The sequence below is a fragment of the Spinacia oleracea genome, chromosome 4 (genome assembly GCF_020520425.1).
Source record: "Spinacia oleracea cultivar Varoflay chromosome 4, BTI_SOV_V1, whole genome shotgun sequence".
Classification (NCBI taxonomy): Eukaryota; Viridiplantae; Streptophyta; class Magnoliopsida; order Caryophyllales; family Amaranthaceae; genus Spinacia; species Spinacia oleracea.
Genome location: NC_079490.1, coordinates 132,950,726 through 132,964,220, shown reverse-complemented (window position 1 = coordinate 132,964,220; position 13,495 = coordinate 132,950,726). Strand labels below are relative to the sequence as shown.

Below are 13,495 nucleotides of genomic sequence, written 5' to 3'. Positions count from 1 at the left end.
TAGAAATCAACCAACTTTCAAAAGTCCATTAAAATAGAGCTTATAAATGTTAACTTGTTGATATGGTCTAAGCAACAATGCCAAAGATTAGTGGAACTCAAATCAAGGGGTTGATTTGAACCTAGTAAAGTTCTTTAAAGAGTTGTTTGTTTTAATCAAGCATATTGACTCATCCTGTAATTGACCATTTCATTCAAATAAACAAACAAACATTGTTTTTGTTTTTCTTGAATGTGAGTCTTTCTGTGTTTGAAGCAGAAATTTAGGTATGCTGATTATGGAACAAAATAGCCATTAAGTTCCAGCCTTTGAAAGGACTTAAAACAAACTTAGATGACCCTACAATTAATGTAGCAATGTCATGCTTCATTTCCCACTTGTAGGTCATTAGTGTATCCTAGCTTCCATTGTTTGAGTTATTACCGTAGTAAGAACCTCAAGCGGTATATGATACCAAGGAAGTTTGATTGCTAGGTCACTTCTCTTTAAACATAAAATTATAGGTAGAAACGGAATCGTAAATTCCTTTCATTTGTTCCTCGTTTTCCTATTTCTTGTACCCTTTCTTATAGTCTTAAGAATTGAATTCTTTAGTGTTGACTTTTATACTTTGTTAGACATGTCCAATGTCACCAGCAAGGTTCTTTACCATTTTAATTTATGTTGAATATTTTGTTTCAACTAGATGATCTTACCAGAAGCTTCTAAAGTTCTCTAAGCATCGACCTATTCGAATGTCTAGGGATTAGACTCATTCGAGAATTAAATGGACAAAGATATTAGGTTGTTAACCATTGGTAAAGCTGAGCATATTAAACTCAATGCTTTATGATCTCAAAACTACAGTGTTTTTTGAATTCACAAGCACCAATTGGTTTGCCATTCGACTTTGATGTTCGAAAACAACCATAAGAAACGTACATTTTAAATTGCTCACTTTCTCTCATTTCCGTGAATCGTTCTTGGATTCACTACCAATCGAGGAAATTTACTGTTACCTTTCTAAAAGGATTTACTGCAGTGCAAGATATTTAATTATAAACAATAATTAAAACATACATTGAAGCATGCAAAGTCTAAACATTTATCATGAATAATAACTTGAAAATTGAAGCAATCATGCAATTCAAACAAGTTATTAGCATTTTATTCGAATTATGTGTTCCGGCAGGTGTGAATAAAATGATTCCAAGACCCTAAAACCATTGAAGAATTAAGCACAATTTGTCGACTCAATTCTAAAACATTTTAGGTAAGCAAAAGCCTTTTGCTAATAGTCTAGAAACTACTCTTGGTTGATAGGTACGTCTAAGAACTTATTAGGTAAACCTATCGATTTTGCCACGACATAAAAGGACTCCTTACTTATATCGTTGAGTTTCACCAAAACTAACATGTACTCACAATTATTTGTGTACCTTGCCCCTTTAGGACCAATAAGTAACACCTCGCTGAGCGAAAACTATTACTAGATTGATGTAAAGGATATCCAAGCAAGTGTATATTTTGGCATGGCACCTTATAACTCAATTTTTAAGTTTGGAACTTTAGGCTCTTACTATGTTGGTTAGATTTTAAGTGAACTAAAATCCTTAATCATGCAACATAATCAAGCTTTTGATCTCATGCATTTTAAGACATATTTAAAAGCAATAAATAACTTAAAACATGCATAAGATATTTGTGATCTAGTATGGCCCGACTTCATCTTGAAGCTTTAACTTCAAAGTCCGTCTTGAAAATCTCCGTGGGAGGCACCATTTTCTTCAAATAGGATAAGCTATAACTAATTACAGCTATTTGATGGTTCGCAGACCATATTTGAATTGAAAAATAACTTTGGTACTTTAGACCAATTACATTCAAATTAATGGTACGCAGACCATATTTTCTATCCTATTTGGGCCATACTAGTCACTCCATAACCTGCAAAACAGTACATATACAATATATACCATTCACCCATTCATTATCATGAATGGCCCACATAGCTGGTTAGTAAAACACATTATGCATCACGTAAACATTTGCAGCAATTAATCAAGGGCACCAATAATCTACCAATTATTCAGTCCTTATTAATTCTAATCAAGTTGTTTTAACCTTAAGGATTTGTAGACCTAATCAAGAGTTTATGACTAAAAGGCGCTCCCACTTAAACCAATAAATTCATATGCTTTACTAATTTTAAACATAAAAATGTATTTCTAGTCTAACCGGAAACATACAAATTTAATTAAAATTTAAAGCTCATATAAATTTATAATTGAATCCAAAAAGTTTAATTTAATTTCAGTCGTTATTTAAATTAATTCATGATTTTAATTTTAGTAAAATAATTAGAATAAATAACATTTATTATAATTACAATATTCAAAATTAAAATCCAAGAAACTAATTTAAATTATTAATTTAAAAATTAATTAAAATTACGTGAACTGAAATTTTCAAATTAAACATTCAAAGCGATCTAATTGTAACGCAAACACCCTACGCATTGCACGCCCATGGGCCGCACGCACACAGCCATCGCTGGCCATGTGCGCGCAGCCCATGCGCTCGTCGCATAGCTGCTGCATCTCCATCACAAGCCATCGCACGCTGTGGTGCTTGCTGCGCACGCGCTAGCGCTCGACGCACGCGAGCCATCGCTCGCAGTGCGCGCTCGCCAGCGCTCGCTGCGCGCGCTCCACCGCTCGCTGTGCGCGCGAGCCATTGCTCGCTGTGCGCGCGAGCCATCGCTCGCTGTGCGCGCGACATCGCTCGCTGGGCGCGCGACATCGCTCGCTGAGCCATCGCTCGCTGTGCGCGCGACATCGCTCGCTGGGCGCGCGACATCGCTCGCTGTGCGCGCGAGCAACGCTTGGCGCAGCGCTCGTGGCACGCGAGCTTGCGCTCGCTGCGCGCGAGGCTGCGCGCGAGGCTGCGCGCTCTTGCGCGAGGCAGTGCGCGTTGTGGCGCAGCTCGCTTGCTGCCCACAAGCGACTGCCTTGGCTCGCCCTTCGCCCATGCCCATTCGTCCATTGCTCGTGGCCCACGACACAAGGCAGGGCTGCTGCCTTGTGCTCGTGCACTACGCCCTTGCTCATTGCATTCGTGCCGCACGGGCGACGAGCTCCCTTGCTCGTCGTCGCATGCCCGCATTATACAACACCCCTTAAGGGTAACACGAAGCGTCCATTGCTTTGTGCGTGCAAGTTATATGAACGAATCGCATAAAAAATTTAAAATTTATAAAATTAATGACAAATTAATAAATATTATTAATTTCATAATTTTAGGGCGAAAAATCGAAAATTTATTATCCAATTGATTTCCGATTTACATGGATTCAAGTCTAGGTCATAAAAATTTAAAATTTATCATAAATTTACAATTTTTATGGTGGTTTTTAATCATAGGTTTCTAATTAAATTACAATTAATTATGAAAATCAAATTAATTCTAAATTATTCTAATTTTCAACAAATTAATCATAATTACAAATTAGATTGCATAATTAACAAGACTAGGCATTCAAACTTGTTAAACATATGCAGTAGGTCAATCAAAAATTCAAGATTTATCAACAAGAATCGCAAATATTTAATTTAACATCTTAAATTTACGAAATTTTGCATTCGAAAAACTAAAACCTTCGAAAAGTCATAGTTAAGCTTCGAATTTGAGAATTCTGGGTTCGGCAAAATTTTAGAATGCCTTTTACATGCGGAATTGACACAAAAATCACTCGATTTGGATGAGAAACGAAGAAACTGCCGAAAAACTGCGTACGCATAATTAAATAAACGCAATTTGCAATTAATTAACAATTACGAAAATTAATCACCCCTTTTAATTCTTGCAAATTTGTAATATTTAACCATGTTCATGCAATTTAGATTATGAAAATAATAAGGGGCTCGTGATACCACTTTTAGGTTATGATACATATGATATTACATAAATCATGCGGAAACAACCATTAACCCAGGAATACATATTATTTACACATGATCATATAGCATAATTTAGATGCATACTCTTTGTTGCGTGCCCTCCCTAGCTGCGCCCGAACCGAACAAGAACAAGTCTTTAGGACTCCAAGTTTCGTCCCTCCGTAGATAGTCCACAGCACGTCCGGATCCGCCTTAAGATTGACCAACTAGAATCGCCCTTAAGGTACTAGAATTTTCGGCACTTTTGAGCAAGATGTGTCATTGAATTTTTCTCTCAAAAACTCACTTTGAATACTTTGAAACTCGTTATAAATTGTGAACCCAGGCCACATATTTATAGGGGTATGGAAAGGGAATTGGAATCCTATTCAGATACAAATTAATTAAACCTAGAATCCTACAAGAACTCTAATTAATTAATTTATCAAATAGAATTAGGAATTTAATCATTAACCGAACTCTGCATGATTTAGGAATCGTGCATGAACACAAACACTTACGCACACACACACGGCAGCCACGATGGGCCGCCCATGCGCGTGCGTGCGAGCAGCAGCCCACGCAGCGAGGCCTACGCGAGCCACAAGCCCACGCAAGCACCCGCGCGCGCTGCCACGGCCTGCTGGGCCTGGCCTTGCGCTGGGCCTGGCGTGGCTGTTTGTGTGGCGCGCTTGGCTTGCTGGGCGATGGCCTGGCTTCGTGCTGGGCCCTCGTCCGGCAGGCCTCGTCCGATGCTTATTCGTACGATACGCTTCCGATTAAATTTCCGATTCCGGAATTCATTTCCGATACGAACAATATTTAACATTTCCGATTCCGGAATTAATTTCCGTTTCGAACAAATATTTAATATTTCCGTTTCCGGAATTATTTTCCGATTCCGGTAATATTTCCGATTCTGACAATATTTCCGTTTCCGGCAATATTTCCGATTCTGGTAATATTTCCATTTCCGATAATATTTTCCGATACGTACCATGTTTCCGTTTCCGGCAACATCTACGACTTGGATAATATTTATATTTCCGATACGATCCATATTTCCGTTTCCGGTAATATCATCGTTTCCGGAGTATTCATTTCTTGCCTGTGACGATCTCAGCTCCCACTGAAACCAAGATCCGTCGATTCCGAATATCCATAGATAGAGTATTTAATGTCATTAAATACTTGATCCGTTTACGTACTATTTGTGTGACCCTACGGGTTCAGTCAAGAGTAAGCTGTGGATTAATATCATTAATTCCACTTGAGCTGAAGCGGCCTCTAGCTAGGCATTCAGCTCACTTGATCTCACTGAATTATTAACTTGTTAATTAATACTGAACCGCATTTATTAGACTTAACATAGAATGCATACTTGGACCAAGGGCATTATTTCCTTCAGCCATTGCTATTACCATTGTTACCACCTTGGTAATTCCGTTGGTTTCCACCTCCATTTCCCCCATTTCGATTCTGATTACTTCGATTATTATTCTGGTGGTTACCTTGGTTAGGCTTTCCATTCTTAGAGTAGCATTCGTACTCCCTATGGCCTAACTTCTGACAGAATCTACAAGTCACTAAGTTTCCGTCACAATCCTTTCCATGGTGATTCATGTTACAGCGCCTATAGTCGTAGGTCCTTACTCCATTCCTTCCAGACTGATTTCCACCATCTTGGTTGTTGCGGTTTCCACCATTGTTAGCTCTAAACTGGAAATTCCCATTCCCTTTGTGCTTCTTAAAATTCCCTTGATTCTGTTGGTTATTCCCTTGATTCGAGTTCCCGCCATCCTTTCTCTTCTCAGTACTCCCATTCCTCCTTTTTTGTAACCCATACAGGTGAGCAGCTTTTCCGTACAGGGTGTCTAATGAGGTAAAGGTCTCTCTAGACAACAACAATTGTAAATCCATGGTCAATCCATTCTCAAATCTTTGAGCCCTGGGCTCCTCCGTTCCCACCACTTCAGGTGCAAACCTAGACAGCTCTATAAACTTAGAATAGTATTCCGTTACAGACAAACCCTCCATTTGAGTTCGATGAACTCCTGCGCCTTTTGCTTCTTCATATAAGGTGGGTAAAACTTGTTCCTTAATGCGGTTTTGAATGCTTCCCACCCAAATTTAGGTGTGGCTCTAAGGGTATTCTCACATCGTTGCCACCATAAATCAGCTTCACCTCTCAGGTAGTACACAACACTGTTTACCCTAAGGTTTTCGCGGCAATTCACAGCTACAATAAGCTTATCAAATTCTCTCAACCAATTTTCAAGCACACATGGTTCAATCTCTCCGCTATACGGTGGAGGCTTGCTTTGAGCTATTTTCTTAAACATTTTCCCAGCCGGATCATGCACTGGGTTGGCTCTAGTTTGAGCTAGGTCTCAAAATACCTCAGCTAGTTGTCTAACCACTTCAGAAATCTTTTGGTTAGCCATATCCCTTCTCCTGAATAGAATAAAAGACTAACTTTAATATTGGTTGGACACGACATTACTAAGGCACTAGTTCGACAAAGAACCCACTCACAACAAGAACACAAACAACACGTGCCCTAGGGGAGTTGGCACCACTTTCAGGCCTTCTCTCCCAATTATTCGATGCATGTAATTTTAGATGGTTGCTACTTTGACCACCTTGCACATAAAATTTCAATGAAGAAATAACAATTAATCCCTTTGCGATACCCACGGAACTTAGAATTGAAAATTGAACTTAAGAGATAACGAAAAGGAAATTCTATGCTTTTATTAATACCTCAATGATAAAGTCTTACATCCATCAATGATATAACTTTTATTTCTCCAAACTATAACAGAACTAACAACCATAAGTAGTAGCTTTGCCACTTTATTATTCAACGAAAAATAAATAACTAAGGATTACATTTCTCTAAAGACTAATGTCATCACGACGATCATTTCTTTCCTTTGTATTGCTCTGGAGTAAAGTCTTGATCATTAGGATCATCCAAGTCTTCTTCCGGATCAAAGTCTTCATCTATAGCCTCATCATCCTGTTGTGGCTCACTATCAACCACATTATTCTCTTCAAGCTCATCCTCAGATCCACTAGATATCTCAATTGTTGGTTCAGGAACTACAGGATTAGGATTTTCAATCTCCACTAAATCATCATCATCATCCTCATCATCGTCCTCCTCAACATCATTAGCTTGCTCATCATGGATCATGCCATCTTCACCATCACTTTCTACTCCTCCATAGCCCATACCTAGACCCGCAGAGTACTTCCCATCCTCATAGCTATTCTCCGCAACCTCTAAGATAGTAGTGAGAACTTCAGTATTATACTTCCACCTACCATCTCCAGTCCCATATTTGTACCAATTAGGGGTACCATCAATATAGTGCATATCACTGAACTTGTTCTTAAGGTCTATGTAAGGGTTCTTATGGGGAAAACAATGAATAACCATACTAGCCATCATATCCTTATGCCTAAGATGGGGAAAATCCTTGGTTGAAGCAAAATAGTTGCAAGCAAACACGATCTTCTGGACATACATATGAGGAGTCTCGTTATCCAGCTTCTCTAGGTATCCTAGACTGGTGAACTTAGAAGGTAGCATCATTAATTCCTGAAAATTCACAACTACAAAGTCTTACTAACGCGTTCCCGTAGAAATTCCAACCCAAAAAGGATACAATAAATAGTTCGTGGAGCCATACGATTTCAATGCACAAGTATATGCTCAACATGAATTATGATGCAATTAATCATTCAAGGCAAGATAAAACATGGTTAAAACACATACATGGCAATTATTAGCTCACATAATCACATAAAATGCATTCTTAAACTAATATGCCCTTCTTAATCTACCCAATCCTCACTTGAAAGTAATATTAATTTTCGAAATTAATTAAGAAATAACTCCTAACTTAGTTGAAATTATTAAAATTAAAATCGAAAATTTATAAGAATTATTAATTTAAATAAATTAATTCGGATAATAATTAAGAAAATCCGAAAAAAAAAATTAATTCAAAAAATTTTGAATAATTAATTAAATAAATAAATAAATCAATAAATTCGGATATTTAAGGAAAATCCGAAAATAATAAAAAAATTATTTCGAATATATTTCGAAAATTTCGAACAATTTACAAAAAAAATCGGAAAGATTCAATTAAATTAAATAATAATCCCAACTTTTCAACTTATTTCAAACGACCCAAGAATCCACCACGCGGCTCTCTTGAGGAGCAAGAGAAGCCAAGGTACGAGCTTGGTCCTCTTGCCCTTGCAAGATGGCCGCAAGGGTAGATTGCATACTAGTTAAATCAAAAGGAGAGGAAAAAGATGACATACAACCCTCATGAGGTGTAACACCCTAATAATTCCTTGCTTTTATAAAACCATTTTCCAACTTAAAATAAAGGAATTACTAAAGTATTACCGCCACCGTGATAACGGTTAAGGCTATTACCAGAATTACGCAGCGGAATTTAATGTCAACTAACTTTTCAAAAACATAAATAATTAAATTATCAAGGCCTCCTACAAATTGGAACCATAATGGCCCAAAACCAAAGTATTAAAATTCAACGAATTCAAAACGTAATTAAAGTATAGATGAAGTAGTTTTATTGTACGAAAAACATGCAATTCTCTCAATCATCCCAAGCCACATGATTTTGATCGTACTTCGATCTACCAACCTGCTATATTATTCTACTCCCCAACAATGCAAGTGCAAATGATGGATCATCATAGGGTCATTAAGGCGAAGGCCATGACCAAAAGACACAAAGCACGTAGTCAGCAAAAGCTGAGTACTTACAAGAATAGAGTGAAACAAAACTATAAACATGCGTTACTCACTAAGTACTAATCAACATGCAAAAGCCATTTAATAAATAACAAGTAAATCATGAATACAAGACTCGACACTTGACTCGACTCTTGACTCACAATTTAATTAGAATAACCTTCGAACGGGCCAAAAGAATGTTCCATAAAAGGAAGGGTGTTGGGAGCCAACCAAACACCATAATAAATAATAAATATCGGACCATACCGAGTGTCGGGCCATACCGACGGAATTCCAGCGCATAATTTAAATGAAACAACGTCTTGTATCATTAGTAGGAGAACGCGCTTTCCGGCAAGACTCCCCCCATTGTTTATACTCAAGGTATATACGTTCCAAGAATTTTGAAGCTTGTTCTGGTTGCACTTTACGTTTATTAATATTTTATTAAAGGCGAACTCAAGACTCAACAAACATACACCCATAAAATTAATAAACAACAACCAAAACAATCTTATTTTAATGCTTTAGGACTTGTGATCAACAAAGCAAGACACTGTGAAATTACTACTAGGTTCCTTCCCACAAAAGGTGAGATTCCACATCATGCCTATTAACATGAGGGTTGTGCCCTTGCACGACAAATCCTAATTCATTTCATACACAATATTCCCAACTGAACCCTACATGTGCGGTGGCTTACGTGAGCTAACCTTTCACATGTGGTAAAATAAATAGTACAACGTGGTACGAATAATTGGCTCAAAAGTATCCTAGACATCCCGTACAATAGCATAACAATAAATAATTCATCCCTTGCATGTGAAACCAAACCATACATTCATAAATATTGAACAACATGATTGACAATGAAATCCATACTCATAACAATCGGGGTTTGCTTGTTCAACCAATAATTCAATAATGCCAATATAATAATCCACATGATCGTTCACCAAAACAAATATGAATCCACATAATATAATTCACATCAACAACAATCATGTAATGTCCTTGACAAATAGTGTGGTCGCCCTAGACTTGTACGTACCTTGAATACCTAAGCGTAGGGGCCACTTTGCAATAACGAGCACTCACTTAGAAATCACCTCCTATCATCAAAATAATGAAACTTAAATTATTTCCATGTTCATTAAATTTCCAGCAACTTTATAAAATATTAAACCTTTTTTAAACTTTAGAATTCAATCGTTCTTTAATAAAATAATCGTCTCAATTTGCAAAACTAATCCCTAGTATGAAAAGATACTTTTTCCACCCTTAAAATCAATAAAAATCAACACTTTAGACCTTTTTATAAATCTGAAAATATAATTGATTATCATAATTAAATTCATCACTTAATTATGCTAATCAATTGACTCATTAGGTCTAGTTCAAAACCCTAACTTGAAATTCCCAATAAAACCAATTTAACATCATAAAAATCAATTCTTTATTAAATAAACGAATCTGAAAATTCATGCTTTAATAATTAAAACAAGCCTCATGAATCACAACATATAAATCCTCAAAGTACGGTGTTCATAACCGATTCCCGGCATTTTAATGATTCAAAACAATAATAATAATATAATTTAAAATACGGAATTGAAATAGAATAGGTAAGGAAGAAGAGAATTATACCAATCCGGCCTATAGCACGGAACAACCACAAATTAATGTGATTGGGCGAAAAATATTAAAAAACGAACGAACAAGCAACAACGTCAACACACAATGCACCACTCGTGGGCGTGTGTGTGCAGCGACGAAGAGGGACGGGCAGCAGGGGGGCGCGCAGCAGCGCTGGGCGAGAGGAGGGGCAGCGCGCTGGGCGCGAGCGAAGAGAGTGAGGGAGTGTGGGCGTCAGGACAAGAGAGAGGGAGTGTGGGCGTGCGGCTGGGAAGGAAGCACCACACAACAACAACAACAACAACAACACGCGCACAAGGGTGAAGGGGTATTGTGCCGTGCAAGGGGCACGAGCAGCAGCGGGCACTCGTGTGCGGGATAAGGGCCGGACGAGCAAGGAGGAGAGAGGAAGAGTGAGGGGCAAGCAAGAGAGGAATAAGGGTTTAGATCATTTAATGAGGGGAGTCCTATTTATAGGCTCCCAAATTTCTAATGGGGTAGGCTTAGGAATTAGTATTGGGCTTAGGGAATTAAATGATTGGGCTAGCTTAGAGCTTTGAATTAATTCTTTTGATTGGGCTCGTTTAATAAAACGAGTTGGACTTTCATTTAAAACCCAAACCTTTAAAATTACTTGCGACCCATTAAATTTCCCGACTCAAAAATTAAATTCGTTTCGTAATTAATTAAAACAATAAATATTCTAATTAATTAAAATACATTTAAATAATATTTAAATGAGAAATAAATTCTAAAAATCGTAAAATGCTTCATAAATATAATAAAATATATTTATAAATATTATAAAGATACGAGGTATTACATGAGGGGAAGGACCGCGGGCCGGACTAGGAGACCGAGAAGGAGGAGCACGAGCGTTGGGGTCGGTGATGGTGGTGGAGAAACCGGGATGCCGGCCAAGCAAGTATCGGACACGAGGAGTTCAAGAAGTAAGGGTTGGGTTGGGAAGATAACACCATTTAACCATCTTCACAATCCAAACAAAACGATCCTCGTTGACCGTGTATTGAAGCCATTTGGCATTGTACATCGCCCGGATGTTCAAGAATTCCCCACCGGGAACGGGCTCCAAAGCATCAAGATCCTTGGCATAAGGGTTGTTCGGAATACCTCGAACAAGAAGAGTAAGTATGCCCCCTAGGATTATGTCTCCCCGATTCAAGTGGCAATTCCGAACGTCAATGATCCGGGAAATGAGCAATTGGCCAAAATCAAGGACTCCCTTTTTCTCCTTTGTCGCCAACCACAAGCCCCCAAGCTCCGTGCCCCGCAAGGCACCGGTAGCACCCTTGGAGAAAAGGGCGTAGATGAGGAGGAGGCTCATGTAACGGATGGTCGGATGATGAAAAGAAGAAGATTTGGCCGACGCGGAGAGGAATTTCTCATTCTCTCCGGTGAGTGATCGCCACCAACTATGTTCATCATAATCGTTCACACATTCGGCCAATGGGTTGGTGATGAGCCGAAATTCCGAATCGATGGAGAAGAGTTCGTTGATCTTGTTGTTGATCCACGTGTGGTGATTGCCAAAGACTTGAAAGCTCAACTCCATCACATCATCCCCATCCTCATCTTGGCGAATATTCTTCCGAGCGGAGGAAAGGAACTCTAAGGTCACCCTTGTGTATGTTGGTGCATGGAGTTTCACAAACTCTTCCCAACCGAGCCCCTTTATCAACATGTTAACCTCTTCCTCGACCCCCAAAGCACGAACACTCTCTATGGAAGAATTTGGTGGTCTTGATGGCCCTCTTAGATAAATTGTCGAAGTATTCCCAAGATCGTTGATCTTGGAATTCAATACCATAGGTTTCAACGTCCGGAGGAGCCAAAGCCTTCCTCTTAGATGAAGAGGTGCTAGGATTCTTCTTAGAGCGCTTAGAGGCCATGGTGCGATGAGCTTAGGCAAAGAAAAATCTACACAAAACAAACGAAAAACCAACCAAGATACAAAAAGAAGGAAAAACTAAGTTAGTTCACAAACTATAACAATAAAACAACCTAACTAGCTAAAACAATACAATCTCAATCAAACTAGGTAAAACCATCACAATCAAACACCAACACACTACACTAGCTCCTCAACAAGTTCAAGCCAACAATATTACTCCACACATTGCTCCTCAACCGAACAACATTACTTTCACAACCAAGAACAATCAAACTAGCCAAAACTCTACTCAATCATCACAAAAAGTCTAGAGTTCATGTAAAATAAGAAATGAAACATGCATAGCTCATCTAGACAATTAAAGAATATTCACATAATCAAACATGTATCAATAATCTCCCAAAAACCACAAATTTCAGAAATTTCTAAAATGACATGAACATGGTAAAAATTGGAATGAAATTGAAGAATTAAGGGAAAGAAATCGTCACCACAAGCAAAGGAAGTAGCAAAGATCAATCCCAAGAAGCTCCAAAAGCTCCAAATGCACCAAAGCTCACAATTTGAATTTTTTTTCAAAAACCCTAACTTTTGGGGGTTTTGCAAAATCTAAGAAATTGGGGATTTAGGGATTTTGATGATGAAGATTTTGTGAATGAGAGTAGGTGAGAGTGAAATTGGTGAGAAGGAATGAAGATTAATGGATAGATGGAGTATGAAGGGAGAAGAAGAGAGGTTATGGAGTTTGAGAGTGAGAAAAGTCGAGTAGAATGAAAAAGAAAGAAGGGGGTTCGCGATTTTGTGAAGAAAAAGAATCAGGAACTTCCCCCGCTAACCTGTGCGATCGAACAGAAACAGCTGTTCGATCGCACAAAGTTGTGCGACCGAACTGAAATTGATGTGCGGTCGAACACGATTTTTGGAGGGCTACTGATCTCAAAATCACTTTTGTGCGACCGTGTAACAGAACACGATCGCACAAAGGCACCCCTATGCGATCGAACAAAAAGATGTTCGGTCGCACAGGACCTGATTTTGCAAAAATGAACCAAGCTTTCCCCTTAAATCAAAATAAAGCTAACAAACTTGTCTTGGAGGTTGGGCTCAATCCCAAATAGAAAGTTTGGAGGAGAAATCACTTAGGAATCCCATGGTGAGGGCATTCCCTTCGGTATTCTTTGAATCGGTCCCAAGCTTCAAAAAGCGACTCATCCCGCTTTTTCTCAAATGATTGAATTTTGTGACGAT

At 38.5% G+C, this 13,495-nt stretch overlaps 1 non-coding gene across 1 annotated transcript; it reads left to right on the top strand.

Annotated features, from left to right (window-relative positions):
• The first annotated feature begins 13,392 nt into the window (after positions 1–13,392).
• Positions 13,393–13,495, top strand: LOC130460281 (small nucleolar RNA R71). Its single transcript, XR_008920202.1, has one exon. It is a non-coding gene; the product is annotated as a small nucleolar RNA R71 (small nucleolar RNA).